The following is an 18194-nucleotide window of genomic DNA, read 5'->3' as shown; positions in this document are numbered from 1 at the left end:
CAAGAAAAGATTGTGGATAGAATTCTAGATGGTTAATTTTACACCGTTTAACTACTATTTTAAATGAATATTTTAAACGATTATTGTTTAAATGTTGTTATTTTCTCACAATAACCTTCCATACAAGACTGAAGAATTAATAGAAAATGGATCTGAATTATTGCCTTCACAAGGATTTTTGTTTTTATCTTATTACTAAAAAAGATTTTATAATATAGCTAATATACTTTGTTTTTATTATAATTACGTAAAAAATAGCCAGCTACCTGGCGTAGTAATTAGTTCACTGACCTGTACATCGAGAGTTCTGGGTATGATTTCCAATGTAAAGATACTCTTATCAAGTAATTTCATAATCAGTATTAAGAGACGAATCATGTGACTTGAGCATTATCTAAAACAAAAAGATTTAGTTTAAATCCCATCTGGTATGTTTATGAGCTTATTTACCTTTTAAATCATTCGAAAACTTATTCGAGAAAGGTTAGAAACTCTGGCTGTAAGTTAAATCGATTTCATGGCAGTTACATTCAGATTTAAAATTAACCTATCCCAATGATAAAATTAAAAATTATTTTTATTCTTACAAGCTAATCTTACAAGTCTAATTTCTTATTTTAGTGTTCTCTTATTTTATTAAATAAAAGGAAAACGAAATTTTAATTAATTGGTTTGTTAAACGAATAGAATTTTATAAGTCTGCACTAAATTCATTGAAGTACTAAAGTAATATGTTGAAAAATGTTCTTACCTCAAATGAAAATTGATTCCTTCGACATAAAATTTCTGTAATAGAACTGTAAATGTTTCCCAACCTCTTCATGATACGCGAAAACTATTCTCAATCCGGTACGCTACACTAAGAAAACTATAATAAAATCTTTTCAATTAAATTAGTCAAAACAAAAAAATAATTACAAAAATGTTATAATTGATTTTTAGATAATTGATCATACAAATTATTAACTACCAGTATCTGCAACGCTATTAATTTCTGAAAAGCTAATACATACTCATGAGTATGTATTATCCTCAATAACAACCAACCCTTTTTATATCCTTCCAGATCATTATCAGATTTTTATAAAATATTACTGAAATCAATCTCATACACGAATTACTAGACTAAATTTCATTATTATAGATAATGTTATTGCGTTGAGCCGTGAAGTAAACTAAATTTAAATACTTGTATAAAGTTAGGTTATTATGAAAAATTTAGTATCAGGGCCATCAAAATGACAATAAAAACAAAAAGCCGGCTCTATTTAAAACATATTTAAACTAGTTAATATTCTTTAATCTTATACAAAAAGGAAATTAACAACGATCTTTCTTATCTTCACCAGCTAATTTAATGTTCATTTACCGAAAAATATTTTAATCTTACCCTACATATTTTGAATCATTTTTAAATTTTGTTTGAAGATTTTAAGTTCATTAAATGTTTAATAGAAGTCAATATACACATAAATATAATGAAACATAATGTTTAAAACCTCTTTCTACAACTTCAGGAAAAATAATAATGAAATTTTGGCAAAGTTAAAATTTTTTACTAAAACTATTATTTTATAATTATAGGGGTATATTTTAAAACATTTCCTTAAGAAAGAATCTTTATCGTTTTAAAGGAGCTCATATGAGTAAAATTTGTTTAAACTCCAGCTGCACGGTTAAGTATAAACTCCGTATACTTTCTCATCCTTTTGATAGCCTTGTTAAAAATTTTCCACAGATCTAAATTTATTATATTAAAAACAGTTTTTTTTAATTTTTACAAATTCATACCATTTTTCTGATAAGTTCTCTTTTTAATAATAAAAGTTGACTTTTTTGTTTTTTAAAGTTAATTACATCAAAAAAGAATAAATTTTATTATCAAATAATAAAATAATAAAATTTATTCTTCTATAAGTTATTGTACTTTAGACCTAAAAAAACGTGATTTTCGTAACTGAATTTTTTTTACGTTGGATATCATGAAAACTACGAGAATTACAGTTCTGGGACCTATTTTATTCGATTTCTTCAGGTCAAAAAACATAAAAAAAACCATCAAGTTCACCCCTTATATAACGCCTTAAAAATTTCAATATGATCTTATTTCACCTGGGAAATTGAAATCCGGGCGAAATATTTTGCTAGCCGTAACTCAATTAACAAAGCCTTTTCGGACATATGATTGTACGAAAGTTTTTCCTTATTTAAGCTCTAGAATCAAATCAATTTAAACCCTGTTTATATATATATATATATATATATATATATATTAGTCCGTATTTTCCGAATTTCGGTCCAACAAACCACATTTATTAATTATAGGACCTTAACAATAAACTCATATTCACACACAAACGAACGAAATTTACCCTCTTCGTTTATCATATCGATATTTCAGGTTGTTCTTAAAGAAAACGAAAGGTTTTTTGCCACATCACCTTTATATTGGCAAAGTATAAGCAACACCCACCGGATGAATAACTTTTAACACTTAATAACTTTTATTAATAACTTTTCCGGATGAATAACACTTCCGGATGGATAATTTTTCAGATAATCATGGATCGTAATTTAATCATCGACCAACGGAAGTGGATAGTCAAACAATACTGGAAGACTGAGAATGCTGAAATGGTTCGACGAAAATGGTTACACAATTTGATACCCCTCCACCAAGTAGACTAACAATTTATAGATTGCGCAATAAGTTTGATGTAACTGGCTCTGTAATGTGCCAAAGAGTGGTCAACCGGTCATTGTTACTACCCAAAACAATGACATATTTGTTGCGCAGGCATTTATTCAAAACCCAAAAAAATCAGAGGAGAACTTCTCTTGAGTTACTTATTCCTCGAAGATCTTTGGGCGTTTAATGCAACGTTTAGGTTTGAAAATATATCGGCTAAGATTAATTCATTAAGAATATATCGGCTAACATTACTGGATTATTAGAAGATGATCCAGATCGACGATTACAATTCTGCGAGGTAATTTTGAATGAAGAAAGACAACAGGATGGCATCAATCACAAAGTGTCTTGGTCCGATGAAGCGAATTTTAAATTTTCAGGCGCAATTAATAGGCATAACTGCGTTTATTACGCAAAAGACAAATGCCAAGAAGTTAGTAATGATAAAAACCTCTGTGCAAAAGTGCTTGAATGTAGAAACTAGACTGCAGGAATATGTAAATGCTGAAGGCCGGCAATTTGAACACACAAACTGTACTTAATTGTAATTGTAATTCTGATCGTGTCCTCCTAAAGGTACTGTTTTGTTTCATAATAAATAACACATTATGTATAAAGCATTAGAACTACTAATAAAGAAAACTCTAGAACTCTACAAATGTATACCTACTTTTGCACAAAACATAATAATTACAAACTTAGTTATTGCATATACAGCAATAAAATTTTCACATTTTTCCTGTGAAATTTATTCTGTATACACATAAAAATACATAAAAACTATTACAATATAATGTATAATGATAATAAAGATAATCTACAGCATTATTTTCTTTCTTTTAGAATCATAACACGCAGTTATTATACATAATTACGCACTTACAAGTGTTATATTGCAACAGCTAAGAAGAATTACAACTCTATAGAAATTAAATATTACATCAATAAATATATGCTCTTAACGTATAGTTAAATTTAGAAAAGCACAATAATATATTTATATATAAATCAAAATGTCCGTATGTTTGTACCAATGTTCACTTACAAATCAGGAATCTGAAATAATTTAGTAATCACTGAATTTATTGAAATCTGATAAGAGTCGTAGGGTTAAACTTATTAACTGAATTATTGAGAGAGCAATATACTCAAACTGAGAGTGTGTCGTGTTTTACAGTCATTTTTCGGGTAATATTATCTAGAGTTACAAACTAAATGATGCTTAAAATAGATATGATTCTAGTAAATGAAATTTAAGAAATACACCGAATTTTGATTTGATATTGCATTTTTCACAATTTGGTAAAACTGTTCTTGAGATACAAAGGATTTATACAAAATTTTTTCACACACTTCGTAGGTAAGCAAGCGATATATTTTTCGTAGCGAATGGTAATTAACTTTTGTTAGTAAATTCCGAAAAATGAAATTTACTTTCATATTATGTTGACGTTCCTTACAAACTGAACCAAAAACTCATTACGAGAATTTATATCCATTATCAGTAAAGTCTATTATCTTGACATGTATCCATTTCTCCGAAATGGACTTCATTCTAATCTTAAGGACGATACGATTGTAAGGTAAAGCACTGTTTTTTTTTTTTTTAAAGAAATCTAAGGTTGAACTCATCTTAACCAGTTACAGAAATTTTACGTAATTGGAAAGAAAATAATTTTCTTCTTTGTTTACACTTGAAATATTTATCAGTACACCAATCCTCTTAACGAAAAATCGATTTCTGCCAATAATAAGTTTAATTTAAAAAAGTAAGTACAGAAAAAAAGATATAACAAACCATTCAAATAAAAAGTAAATTCATTTACAAATTCAGAGTTTCTTTTTAGCAAACATTTTCAACAACTTTTCTCAGAAAATCTCTCTTTCCTTTCAAACGAGTATATTTTAATTAAAAAAGTAAGCGGAGCAATAATTAAAGGAAAATATATTTTTCTATAATATATATATTTTTTTAAATTTTAACTTGATTTCTTTATACAATAATACTTAAGAACTGGTCCTCAGATTACAGTAAATACCATGAAAAAGGAACTCTAAATTTTACCAGAATCAAAAATCAGGGCAAGACCAAAGTATTCATAACAAACTTTCCCATAAAAAAATCAGATGTATACACCACATGACTTCCTTGTACGCCTATTGGATTACATATACATATTTTTTGCTGCATTTCATTTGAAAGTGAGATAAGATCCTACAATTAGTGGACAGTTACACAATTGCTGAAACCAGAGAACGTGTACAAAAATTAAGATTAGAAGAATTATATCAAACCAAAGAGCAATTAAATGATTGGCAACAAAAAAAATAAAAGAAATGATGATCAACTACGACTTACGGAGAACACTGTCCGACAATAACAGAGAAGTAATGAACTAAAAGATAAGAATATTTTGCAATTTATTAAAGATCGGGAATGAATGCCTCAGGGTATATACTGCTCTTGTGAGGGTCTATTTTTCAGTCACTTTGTAATTAACTTTAATGTAGATAAAATTAAGCAGAAATTCCAGAATAATTAAATAAAATTAAAGAGAAATTAAATTAGAAAATTAAAAAAGACAGTACGATTCAAATCATAATTTTCAATTAATATTAAATAATTAGATGTTTCACCAACTCTTTTACACATATGTAATACTGCCTATTGAATCACGTATACACAATTTTAAAGTACATAAAATTTTATTTCACAAATGACTTCTGATATTTTCATTTGTTTTTATTGTTATTGAATTATTTGTTATTGTATTTTTTTTACAATCACGGGTTAATAATAATTATTAATAAATCAATATATTTAAACTAAAAAAAATAAAATTTTTAAATAAATAAAAAAAAAGTTAAAAAAAAGAAGATGAAATCTGATTCGAACCGATGTATCTTCCCTTGTAAGATCCAAATATTTCATAAATTAAAATTTTATTTGGCTAACTCTGGAACAAATGAAAATAAGTACCAGTTTGATATATAGTTGAAAAGCTGTCAATAATGGCTTATTACTGCAGTTAAGAACAAGTCCAAAATCCATTTTTTTGGATTTTTGGCTTTTTTGGAAACTTTTGGTTCAGTCGATTGCAATCCAAAATGGGGTGCACAACTAGAAGTTACAACAGTCCTTAATCAAAAATTTCAACATCCTATGGCTAATCATTTTTGAGTTATGCAAGACTGCGTAATACGTATGTACAGATGTCACGCCGAAATTAGTCAGAATGGATTCAGGGATGATCAAAATATATATCCGTTTAAATATGAAAACCGAAATTTTTTGCGATTTCAATACTTTCTTTACTTCATACAAGGAAGTAAAAGGATGGTGCGTGAATTTGTTTGTTTGTTTGATGTATATGCTTACATTTTAATTTTATCTGCTATTGGCGCACGTTGGACCACACAGTGCGTCGGGCAGATGCGCGTACCGCACGAACGATTCATTCGTTTGAACGATTTATTCTTCTTTATACGGACTATTTATCTAAAATTATATTTGTGTTTTGGGGATAAAAAAGGAAAACATTAGGGTTAGAGCTGTGTTTAAAATGACAACTCAAGAAATATCTAAATATGTTCATGATTTTGAAAATTTTCGATGTAAAAGTTTTTGTTGTTTGTACGCTAAATTCATGAACAGTATTTAGTTACAGTTGGTAAAAAAATTTAACAAAATCATGTGTAATGAAACATAAACCAAGTAACATTTTCGCTACGGGCCATAGGACTGCCTTTTTTCTAGTTTATATTAATATTTAGGTCTCAGTTTTTTTATTGAATATTCTAGGATTTTGTATTTCAAATAAATTCTGTGTGCTATGTTGGATGTATAAATTACCTTTGCTATATTGCAATAATTTATTTTTATTTTTATTTTATTTGCTTTGTTTGTGCAACAGAACAGTTACAAAACCTTTGCATGCTGCACACTATCACATAAAGTCACAAAAGAACAGCCACAAGTCAACAACTCACATATAAATTAAAAATACAATATTCAAAACACAATAATAATAATAATAATAATAACAATTATACAGTCAAATACAAAAAACAATTAGAACTTTAAAAACGGTAGCTACGGAGTGATAATAAAAACACATAGATGAAAACATACAAAAACAAAAACACAATATTACTAATACATTCCAAATAAAACAAGTTATAAGCAATAATCCTTAAAAAAAACAACCATAATTTTAAAATCATGAAAGTCAGCATTACACCAAGGACAATGATCTATCGCCACGTAACCCTCTCAAATTTTTAATGAAGGTTGCCTCATCTTCCCAAAAGCTTAGCTTATCCTGGAACTCCACTGCAACACTGGTACACCGCACAATCGGTGACACGGTGGAACCAACCGGCGTCACAAATTGCCTAAAAGACCTCACTGACCTGGCCTGGTTCCGCAAGACAACATGGTAACGCGTCGGAAGTTTGTTGTGCAGAGCTTTATAAAAGAAAACCAAGTCAAAGTACGTTTTTCTATCAGATAACCTGGAAAGACCTAATTGCCTCAACATATCCTCTCTACTAGTACCAACAAAACAATCTCCAAACTTAAAACGCATCCAGTTCAAGAACCTATTCTAAACACCCTCAACCAGATCAGAGGCAAAACGTCGTGTACTACTATTCCACACCACGGTCGAGTACTCCAAGCGACTCCTCACCAAAGATTTGTACAGCAGGTTACAAGTGGAAATATTGCTAAACCGTCCACAAATCCAAAGGACAAGACCAAGGTCCCGGCGTGCTTTATTGACAATCCGAGCAACATATTCGTGAAAATACAACTCCGTGTCAAATAAAATCCCGAGTTCCTCAACCAATGTCTCAGCGACAATAGCGTGCGTACCAATCCTATAGCTGAAAACAGAGCTCGACGTCTTACGAGACAAAGTCAAATGTTTGGTCTTCCGAAAATTCAAGGGCATACAATTGCGGTCAGCCTACTAGTTATTATTATTATTATTATTATTATTATTATTTATAATAATAATAATAATAATAATAAACTACTAATATTTTTACTTTTGTTAAACTATTTAATATTATATTAGTATTGCCGAAATCGCTGAAAAAACTATATTTGCATTATTGTGTTACAATTTCCATTATTAACGTATTCATATATTTTAAACAACGATCAAAAAACTTATCAACGATCCAAGATTTTTAATGCATATCCAGAAAAGAAACATTAATAATAACAGGAATTTAGGAATTTACTTAAACATATAATCTGAATCCAGGAAAATATTAACAATCAGGGATTTATTCGGTAAATTATAATATTATTTGTCCCATAAAACAAAGTAATGAGGATTTATATTCGTTATGAAGCCGCGGAATAAATTAAGTACTACACAGGAAAGTTTCCAAAAGAACCGTTTTTAAATGTAACAATGCATTTTTCATTTGTTAAATTGGTGTTCCGAATAAAGAAGAAAGGGATAAAGAAGGGAAGGTCGGAATAATCGAACAAAGGATTTGGTGTTCTTCCCAGTTGTAAAACTGGGCTTTGTTCCAGAACCCGCTTTGCGACGACGAGTTTAGGTCATCTTTACACTTCTTGCGGTCCAAAATGATCATCTTGATAGCTACAATATAATAGAAGCTTTAGGCAGAAGTGAATTATTATTGTTTTTTTTTTAAATTTTTGTCAAAGATAAGAATGAATTTCCACTATATGTCGCCAAATGAAATCGTAAATAAACCATACAGCAATAGTAACGAAAAATAAAAATTTCCTCACCTTATCAGTTAAAATAGTTATCTTTACAAAATAAATCACTGTTTGTTAGTCCTATTAAATAATATATAACACAAAATATTAAAAAAGTTATGTCTCAAAAATTAATCTGTCAATTTTCATCAGTTAATAGGCGAGCTCATATCTACTTCTATTTATTTAAACTAACAATTTATCGGAATAATATCTCACTTGTACAAGAAACTACCGTACGTTTAGATTATAAAGCGATAATACCGTTACTAATTGGAGTGTTTCTTACGATCAAAGCGACGTTGAATAACTTATTAAAATGGAACATTAAAATAAAAAACTAATTAATGGGAATTTAAATAAAAACAAAAAAATTTAGGTTAATATTTTCATACAAAATTATTAGGAATGGAAGTGATTCAATATTAAAAAAAATCATTGGCGTAACAATTGATCACATGATGCAAATGAGATGGCTTTAACCTTTGACTACAATCAGTTTCTCTTTTACACTAATTCCAAATTAAAAAAAAAACTGTCAACATTATTGTCTTGTTTTTGAAGGCATCTTTTGGACCAAGCAAAAAAAAAAACCTGATTTAACACATTTTGTAATTTTGTTTGTGTAATGTAATTATGGCAAAAAGCATTTTTTTGATTTTTGTAAAATTTTGCAATATCATTCCTTGCAAAATTATTAGGTAAATATATAACGATTTTTTATAAAATTTTCTGCTTCAGAATGATGGCTACTATCTTTCTGAGATCTAGAACAATGAAATGGAAAAAAGGAGAGAAATTTCCCTCGTAAAATCCACCGATATTAAAATCTAAAACACGAGGTCCCTTTCTAATATTGATGCAATATTAACTACTGTCATACATAAAAAAGAGAGTGGATGTTTTATTTTGGGTTAAAATTTAGTGCCACACTTTTTGGTAAAGAAATATTTTAACCAAACGTTAGGCACGCATTGTAGCAAACTATTTTCTGTTATTGAATATTTAGGTGCAATGAACTGAAGTCGAATATTCGGGTGATTTCCAACCTATATTTGCAATCATCCCGTACCTTTATAAGTTTGGATAAACAAAGGCACAATCTTTTCAACTTACAAGATTGTTTTAATCTTATTAATTAAAAATTTTATTAAAATCAGATTGCTATCGATGTATGGGTTGATGATAATAATGTAATTGCACGTTTTACGAACCCAGTATTAAAGCCCAAAACTGAAAATAGTGTCCCCAATTCATACAAAAGATCCTGTTACCAAGATGATTTTGCTACAATGTAAATGTTAATCTGGAAGTTCTGTTGGTTAATTGTTCAAACGATAACATATAATTTGTTGTGTAATGTTTCTTTTTGCTTTCCTTATGATTATACTTGAAAATTTTAGTTTTAATTTACGTGTAATTAATAACTGCCATTAAATTTAATTAAAGATTTTTCTGGTTTTGTATTGTTTTTTTCAAAATAGTATTAACGGAGTAATTGTTTTATCCAAAATAACACAATAACGTAGCCGCTTCCGGTTTTAAAGACACTTATCTTTTTAAAACAATATCTATATCTTTACTTTTTTTATGTGTTCAATCTTTGTCTCCGCCTAGCAGGCCTATTATTCTACGTAGATTCACTATAAGAGGTAATCGTATGTCATTGTCCAGTTTTACACTAGTTAAAATAGAAGTTATTTTTTTCTTCATAAGTTATTATTCATTCATTCGTTCATTAAATAGTCCAATTTTTACAAAAAAATTAAAATAGAATCTTTTAAAATAGTTATTAGTATGAAACCGTATTGAAACTCTCAATAATACCGAGAAAATAAGTTTTACGGTTGAAAACTCTTTATAAGATGTAACTAATCAAGTCCAAGGTATTTCTTTCATGATGCATACTATAATTGACTGAAAATTATTTTTCTCTTCATAAATAATTCAATACTCTCTTTTGATTCGTAAATCTGTATTTAACATTCGTAGAATTCTATTCCAGAATCTTGTTGTAAGTTACAACTTGCTGTATTTCTAATCAAATTTCAATAGTTGTTCTTCCCTACTTAGACTAACCATTCCTAAGACAGCTTTGTAATTTAATTACGAAAAAACGCAGTTGAACCAAGAATTGAAATCCAACTTCTATTTTATTTTAATCGACCCGCGGTAACTTTACAGAACAGCTGTCGTCTCTGTGGCGGAGTGGCAGTCAATCCTTTATTCTGAACAGTTCCGGGTTCAAATCCCGGCCAAGAATCTTGCTATAAAATTTATCTACTACAATAAAAAGTAGGTCGTCACTACTATAATTTAAAATGTAATTTATGTTTAAAATATAATTGCCAATACGAATAAATAAACATATTTTTTATGAAAATCATATGCGTCTTATAATAAAATTGATTCAATATCAGATCTTATAATTTGAAGACACCATTATTTTGTAAGCAGCCAACCATTATTTTGTTTTTATAACAAGACAATGTAAACAATTAGTGTCATACATAAAAAACACCGAAACTGAACTTTACAGCCGATTATGAGAACAAGAAACAAATCCTGTTAACCTTATTCATACAAAAAACCAACCAACAAAGTCGCATTTAAAAATATACAGAAAACCAACAACAGATATTCAGATTCACATTTTAAACCATCCAACCTCATACAAACTATCTGCTTGTAAAATTGTGATTCAGAAGCTTAATTCACATCACCTGAAAATCACATAGAAGAGCTCAACATTGTGAATTAATTAGCGAACTCAAATGAATATAACGACAAGGCACTCCTATAAATGATATATAAAAATAAGGCTAAAAAAAAGGTAAATAACATTAACAAATATAAACAACTCTAGGAAAACACAGCTCATAATTATAAAAAAAATCTGCAGACATTATAAAACAACAAACAAAACGAAACATTACAAACAGAACCACTGAATCAACACATCTATCCTGATATATAAACTAAATTGTTCAAATTTTATAATGTTCTAACATTAGTCAATTTTTAAAAAAAAAACTTAAAAGCTCCCACTGCTATGTAGACTCAATATATCTTAACTATTTCAAAGAAACAAATTAAAAATCCACTCTTACTGACAACTACTTTGATATTACAAAAAAAGGATACAACTTAATACACTTTTTTTTTTTTTTTTTTGTCTTCAGTCATTTGACTGGTTTGATGCAGCTCTCCAAGATTCCCTATCTAGTGCTAGTCGTTTCATTTCAGTATACCCTCTACATCCTACATCCCCAACAATTTGTTTTACATACTCCAAACGTGGCCTGCCTACACAATTTTTCCCTTCTACCTGTCCTTCCAATATTAAAGCGACTATTCCAGGATGCCTTAGTATGTGGCCTATAAGTCTGTTTCTTCTTTTAACTATATTTTTCCAAATGCTACTTTCTTCATCTATTTGCCGCAATACCTCTTCATTTGTCACTTTATCCACCCATCTGATTTTTAACATTCTCCTATAGCACCACATTTCAAAAGCTTCTAATCTTTTCTTCTCAGATACTCCGATTGTCCAAGTTTCACTTCCATATAAAGCGACACTCCAAACATACACTTTCAAAAATCTTTTCCTGACATTTAAATTCATTTTTGATGTAAACAAATTATATTTCTTACTGAAGGCTCGTTTAGCTTGTGCTATTCGGCATTTTATATCGCTCCTGCTTCGTCCATCTTTAGTAATTTTACTTCCCAAATAACAAAATTCTTCTACCTCCATAATCTTTTCTCCTCCTATTTTCACATTCAGTGGTCCATCATTGTTATTTCTACTACATTTCATTACTTTTGTTTTGTTCTTGTTTATTTTCATGCAATAGTTTTTGCGTAGGACTTCATCTATGCCGTTCATTGTTTCTTCTAAATCTTTTTTACTCTCGGCTAGAATTACTATATCATCAGCAAATCGTAGCATCTTTATCTTTTCACCTTGTACTGTTACTCCGAATCTAAATTGTTCTTTAACATCATTAACTGCTAGTTCCATGTAAAGATTAAAAAGTAACGGCGATAGGGAACATCCTTGTCGGACTCCCTTTCTTATTAGGGCTTCTTTCTTATGTTCTTCAATTGTTATTGTTGCTGTTTGGTTCCTGTACATGTTAGCAATTGTTCTTCTATCTCTGTATTTGAACCCTAATTTTTTTAAAATGCTGAACATTTTATTCCAGTCTACGTTATCGAAAGCCTTTTCTAGGTCTATAAACGCCAAGTATGTTGGTTTGTTTTTCTTTAATCTTCCTTCTACTATTAATCTGAGGCCTAAAATTGCTTCCCTTGTCCCTATACTTTTCCTGAAACCAAATTGGTCTTCTCCTAACACTTCTTCCACTCTCCTCTCAATTCTTCTGTATAAAATTCTAGTTAAGATTTTTGATGCATGACTAGTTAAACTAATTGTTCTGTATTCTTCACATTTATCTGCCCCTGCTTTCTTTGGTATCATAACTATAACACTTTTTTTGAAGTCTGATGGAAATTCCCCATTTTCATAAATATTACACACCAGTTTGTATAATCTATCAATCGCTTCCTCACCTGCACTGCGCAGTAATTCTACAGGTATTCCGTCTATTCCAGGAGCCTTTCTGCCATTTAAATCTTTTAATGCTCTCTTAAATTCAGATTTCAGTATTGTTTCTCCCATTTCATCCTCCTCAACTTCCTTTTCTTCCTCTATAACACCATTTTCTAATTCATTTCCTCCATATAACTCTTCAATATATTCCACCCATCTATCGACTTTACCTTTCGTATTATATATTGGTGTACCATCTTTGTTTAACACATTATTACATTTTAATTTATGTACCCCAAAATTTTCCTTAACTTTCCTGTATGCTCCGTCTATTTTACCAATGTTCATTTCTCTTTCCACTTCTGAACACTTTTCTTTAATCCACTCTTCTTTTGCCAGTTTGCACTTCCTGTTTATAGCATTTCTTAATTGCCGATAGTTCCTTTTACTTTCTTCATCACTAGCATTCTTATATTTTCTACGTTCATCCATCAGCTGCAATATATCGTCTGAAACCCAAGGTTTTCTACCAGTTCTCTTTATTCCGCCTAAGTTTGCTTCTGCTGATTTAAGAATTTCCTTTTTAACATTCTCCCATTCTTCTTCTACATTTTCTACCTTATCTTTTTTACTCAGACCTCTTGCGATGTCCTCCTCAAAAATCTTCTTTACCTCCTCTTCCTCAAGCTTCTCTAAATTCCACCGATTCATCTGACACCTTTTCTTCAGGTTTTTAAACCCCAATCTACATTTCATTATCACCAAATTATGGTCGCTATCAATGTCTGCTCCAGGGTAAGTTTTGCAGTCAACGAGTTGATTTCTAAATCTTTGCTTAACCATGATATAATCTATCTGATACCTTGCAGTATCGCCTGGCTTTTTCCAAGTGTATATTCTTCTATTATGATTTTTAAATTGGGTGTTGGCAATTACTAAATTATACTTTGTGCAAAACTCTATAAGTCGGTCCCCTCTTTCATTCCTTTTGCCCAGCCCGTATTCACCCACTATATTTCCTTCCTTGCCTTTTCCAATGCTTGCATTCCAATCTCCAACTATTATTAAATTTTCATCTCCTTTTACGTGTTTAATTGCTTCATCAATCTCTTCGTATACACACTCTACCTCATCATCATCATGGGCGCTTGTAGGCATATAAACGTTAACAATCGTTGTCGGTTTAGGTTTTGATTTTATCCTTATTACAATGATTCTATCGCTATGCGTTTTGAAATACTCCACTCTCCTCCCTATCTTCTTGTTCATCACGAAACCTACTCCTGCCTGCCCATTATTTGACGCTGAGTTAATTACTCTAAAATCACCTGACCAAAAGTCGCCTTCCTCTTCCCACCGAACCTCACTAATTCCTACTATATCCACATTCACCCTATCCATTTCCCTTTTTAAATTTTCTAGCCTACCAACCTTTTTTAAGCTTCTAACATTCCACGCTCCGACTCGTAGAATGTTATTTTTTAATACACTTATACGTAAATATTATGAAATTTATAATAAACTATATATAAAAAGATATTTATTACAACGATATACTAAACATACAGATGAAATTCAAACTACACATACTTTTTAATCAAATTTTTAATATATATCACCAGCAGAAATATCAGCTGATGTTATTGTGAAAAAGCAATTATATATTTAGGATGGCCGCAAAGATAATTGAAAAGTTTTAAAGTAAGTTTTTAAAAAAGTTTTATTGTAAAATTTGATTTGGCTACTCATGAGAAAAGTTAAATTTTTAAATTAAATAAATTTCAAAATAAGCCTCTTTTTATGGATTAGTCTTTTAGTAAGTTTTATTTCAATATTTTACCTTATTATTTTTTGTCGATTATTATTTAAATTTTAGTTGAAACATTGTTACACAAGTTACAGTAAGTGGTAAGAATTAATATTTGAATAAATACTGTTTATTATACGAATATTTTTGTTTCATATTTCATAAAAAAAATTTATTTTTTATATTTTTTTTTTTTTTGCTGTAGTATTTACAGTATTTTTGCTGTATTTACAATCTGTTCCAATTTACCGGACTCTGTAAGTAAATTTTAATTCAAAGGACGATATATGTATGCTTCTGTATACATATTTTATACAGTATACATGAATATACATTAAACATAAATAAGTGCATACGAAGATGAGTTAAAAGAACATTGAACTAAAGTGAGAACATTGAACTAAAACTAAACATTGAACTAAGTCCAAAGTTCAAAACTTAAAAAGCAAAGAAAACACCAAAAAATTGTCTTATCTATTACACAGAAAATAATTAAAGAAAATAAAAAAGCAAATCAAAGAACCAATAAAAGAAATAGACGAAACGAAATGAAGAATTCTAGCGATGCACAACACCCTAGAGTAGCTGAAACACTTCCAGGGGACATCACAGTCCCCTGGAAGTCTTTCCCACGGTAGCATCGTTATACAGATTGTTTTTCTTATGTTTATAAAAATGTAGGTTTACTGCTTTCATAATTTTTAAAATAGCCTTTTATGTATAAGCAGTAGTTTTTGTACGCGTTATAGTTTATAAAATAAAAAATAAAAAAAGTTAAATTAAAGGTTTTTAATAAAGAATAAAATCATTAATGCAATAAGTTATTCTAAATTTCCCATTTACTTCTGAAAATCGAAATTTAGATATCAACTGAAAAAAGTACTTTATTTTTTATTTTGGTTGTTATTAAGCGGATTTTATTAAACTATTTTTTTAATCTATTTTATTAATATTACAAAATAATACTTAAGTTTGATGAATTGATAAATTAAGTAAAGACCTTCAGCAGGATAAAATAAATTTGAGAGTAACATATTTATGAACAGATACAATAATAATAATAATAATAATAACATTAATGTGGTTATAAATATAGAATGAAAAAACGTGACACTAAGAAAGCTTTAGTGTCTGATAATAAATTATCAACATTAACAAACGTATATAACAATAAACGGTTGGTACAATACTTTTTTTTTTAGTTGGTGAGAGTAGAAAGGTTATATTCAACACACAGTAGCAAAAGCAAAGGCTTGTGCTAAGCCAATCCTAACGTTAACAGCGCTGCCAATATTTCACTGAAAGCCGATTTTGAGACAATTTCCAAACACAATTTATCCTCAACTCTTTTTTTATTGGTTCTGAATCGCTTAGGGGGGGAGGGTTGAGGGTTGAACGTTTTCTGCAGGTAGTAGAGATGGTGTGTACGAAGAGAAACATGATTCCTAAATTAAACCTTAGCCTCGTATATCACAGAAGGAAACTAATATCGGGGAGAAGAGTACGCGGGTGAATACCACCACCATAAGCAGCAGCCTATATTCCTATAAGCGTAAAGCGTCCTACGTACTACAATGCAGCGGCGGTGGCTTAAAAGCATCCATTGTCATCGTCATCATATTCTCGATTCCAATTTATTATTTTTATTTAATTTATTTTCCATTCAGTAGTAATAAAAATTCATGATTTAAACAAACCCATAAAACAGAAAGCTACATCTGACTTATAAAACAGGCTGCGACCTATATAATCTATAGCTTTTATAATGCTCCCTTTTTGTAAATAGATATTTTTAGACATTAATACCATAAATTCTATCAGAATTTGAGCACATATAATCCATTTATGTGTACGCACAAAAATATATAAATTTCCATTCCCTTAAAATATTCTAACAGACCAATTATTTAAAACAAGAATAAACTAATAAAAAAAACCCTAGCTCAATAAGGTTTGAAGAAAAGTAAATCTATTTACTAAACACGTCAGCTTAAAAAGGCTTTTTGTACCATCATAACCTTCTAATAATACTTCTAGGTAATTCTACGTCCGAAGCAAGACGAAGAAGCAGACCAACCAATTCACTATCTGTGACAAAGAAAGAAGCTACTACAAAAAATCACATAAAATATAAAACAAAGAAAAAAAATCAGAATTTTACAATTTATTTTTGAACGTAAAATTTCAAGTGAAAAATTGGTTTGTTAAAAACATTTTTAGTTTAATCAAAAAATATATTTAAAAGTTTTTTTTAATTTACAACGAGAATTTTTGGTTCCCCAAAAATCTATTCCTTATATTTAGATTCCAGTTTAATGCCGTTCTAATTATGGAGTCTGGTTAGAGACCAATAAATGGTATCCTAGTAGAACCCATTTTTGCCAGAAAATCAGCCATGTAATAATCCTACACCCCTAGATATAAAAAAACTAATTGAAATTCACACTTTGAAAGATGAGCGGTTCAACACCTTACACAATATTCCTAAACCTGTGAAAAGTAAAATTAGTCTGAACTAAATATTTTAAATTTTACTTGACTAACGAAAATAAAATTATATATTTATTTATACATTTCATTTGGTACTGGTTAGGAATTTTAAAAAATCACAAATGAAAAGAGTAATGTTATACTTAATGTATGTACTTCTAATAAAAAAAAAAATGTTACAACAAAATGGTTCAATATAAAAATTTTCCTGCTTAATTATTTAGTGGAACACAATCTTTTCAATTCAAAAAATTAATAAAGGATACTATATAAATGTTATGAATAAATAATTATGGTATATATTATTATACGTAATCCAAAACTATTAATAACTAGTATTTTTAACTAGATTTACGAATATTCTGATCAACTTGTCGGATTAATTTGTTCCTTACGCTTTGACATTAAAAAAAAATTATATTAATGTAAAAATTTCTTCTCCATCTTAAAGTGTAGTACACATTTTCTTTTACATATGAATATCACAAATAATAACATAATGTTTAAACAAATACATAATTCAGACATAAAAGTTTAATTTAATAATAATTTTGTTTAATGTAGATAAAAAAAGCTCGTACTTCTTTGGCGTGAATAAAAAAAAAGTTTTTTTACACATTCAAATAAATTTGAACTGAGTCAAACGATCGATAGACGACATTATATTCTACGAATAAAAGTTTGAATAAATAACACTTAAATTGAATTAAATAATATTTATTCTATATGGTTTAAAAAGTATTGAAGTGTTCGTTGTCATATAAAACTAAGTTCATCGAATATATTTCGATTAGTCTAGTTCCATTAATTCTTCGGATGACGACTGAATAGGCACGAGGATTATCAGCGGCTTATGAAAAATATGATACAAATAGTTTTATTTTATAACAATGTATTTTATAAA

General features: G+C 29.1%; 1 long non-coding RNA gene across 1 annotated transcript in view; it reads right to left on the bottom strand.

The window, feature by feature from the left end:
- Nucleotides 1-298: 298 nt before the first annotated feature.
- Nucleotides 299-18194, bottom strand: part of LOC142325412 (uncharacterized) — a 240284-nt gene continuing 222388 nt past the window's right edge. Inside the window, exon 3 of the long non-coding RNA XR_012756536.1 lies at nucleotides 299-394. This is a non-coding gene — a long non-coding RNA (uncharacterized LOC142325412). The remainder of the gene's footprint in view (nucleotides 395-18194) is intronic.

The sequence above is a fragment of the Lycorma delicatula genome, chromosome 5 (assembly GCF_047948215.1).
Source record: "Lycorma delicatula isolate Av1 chromosome 5, ASM4794821v1, whole genome shotgun sequence".
Classification (NCBI taxonomy): Eukaryota; Metazoa; Arthropoda; class Insecta; order Hemiptera; family Fulgoridae; genus Lycorma; species Lycorma delicatula.
Note: the sequence above shows the minus strand (reverse complement) of the source record. Positions and strands in the feature narration are given on the sequence as shown.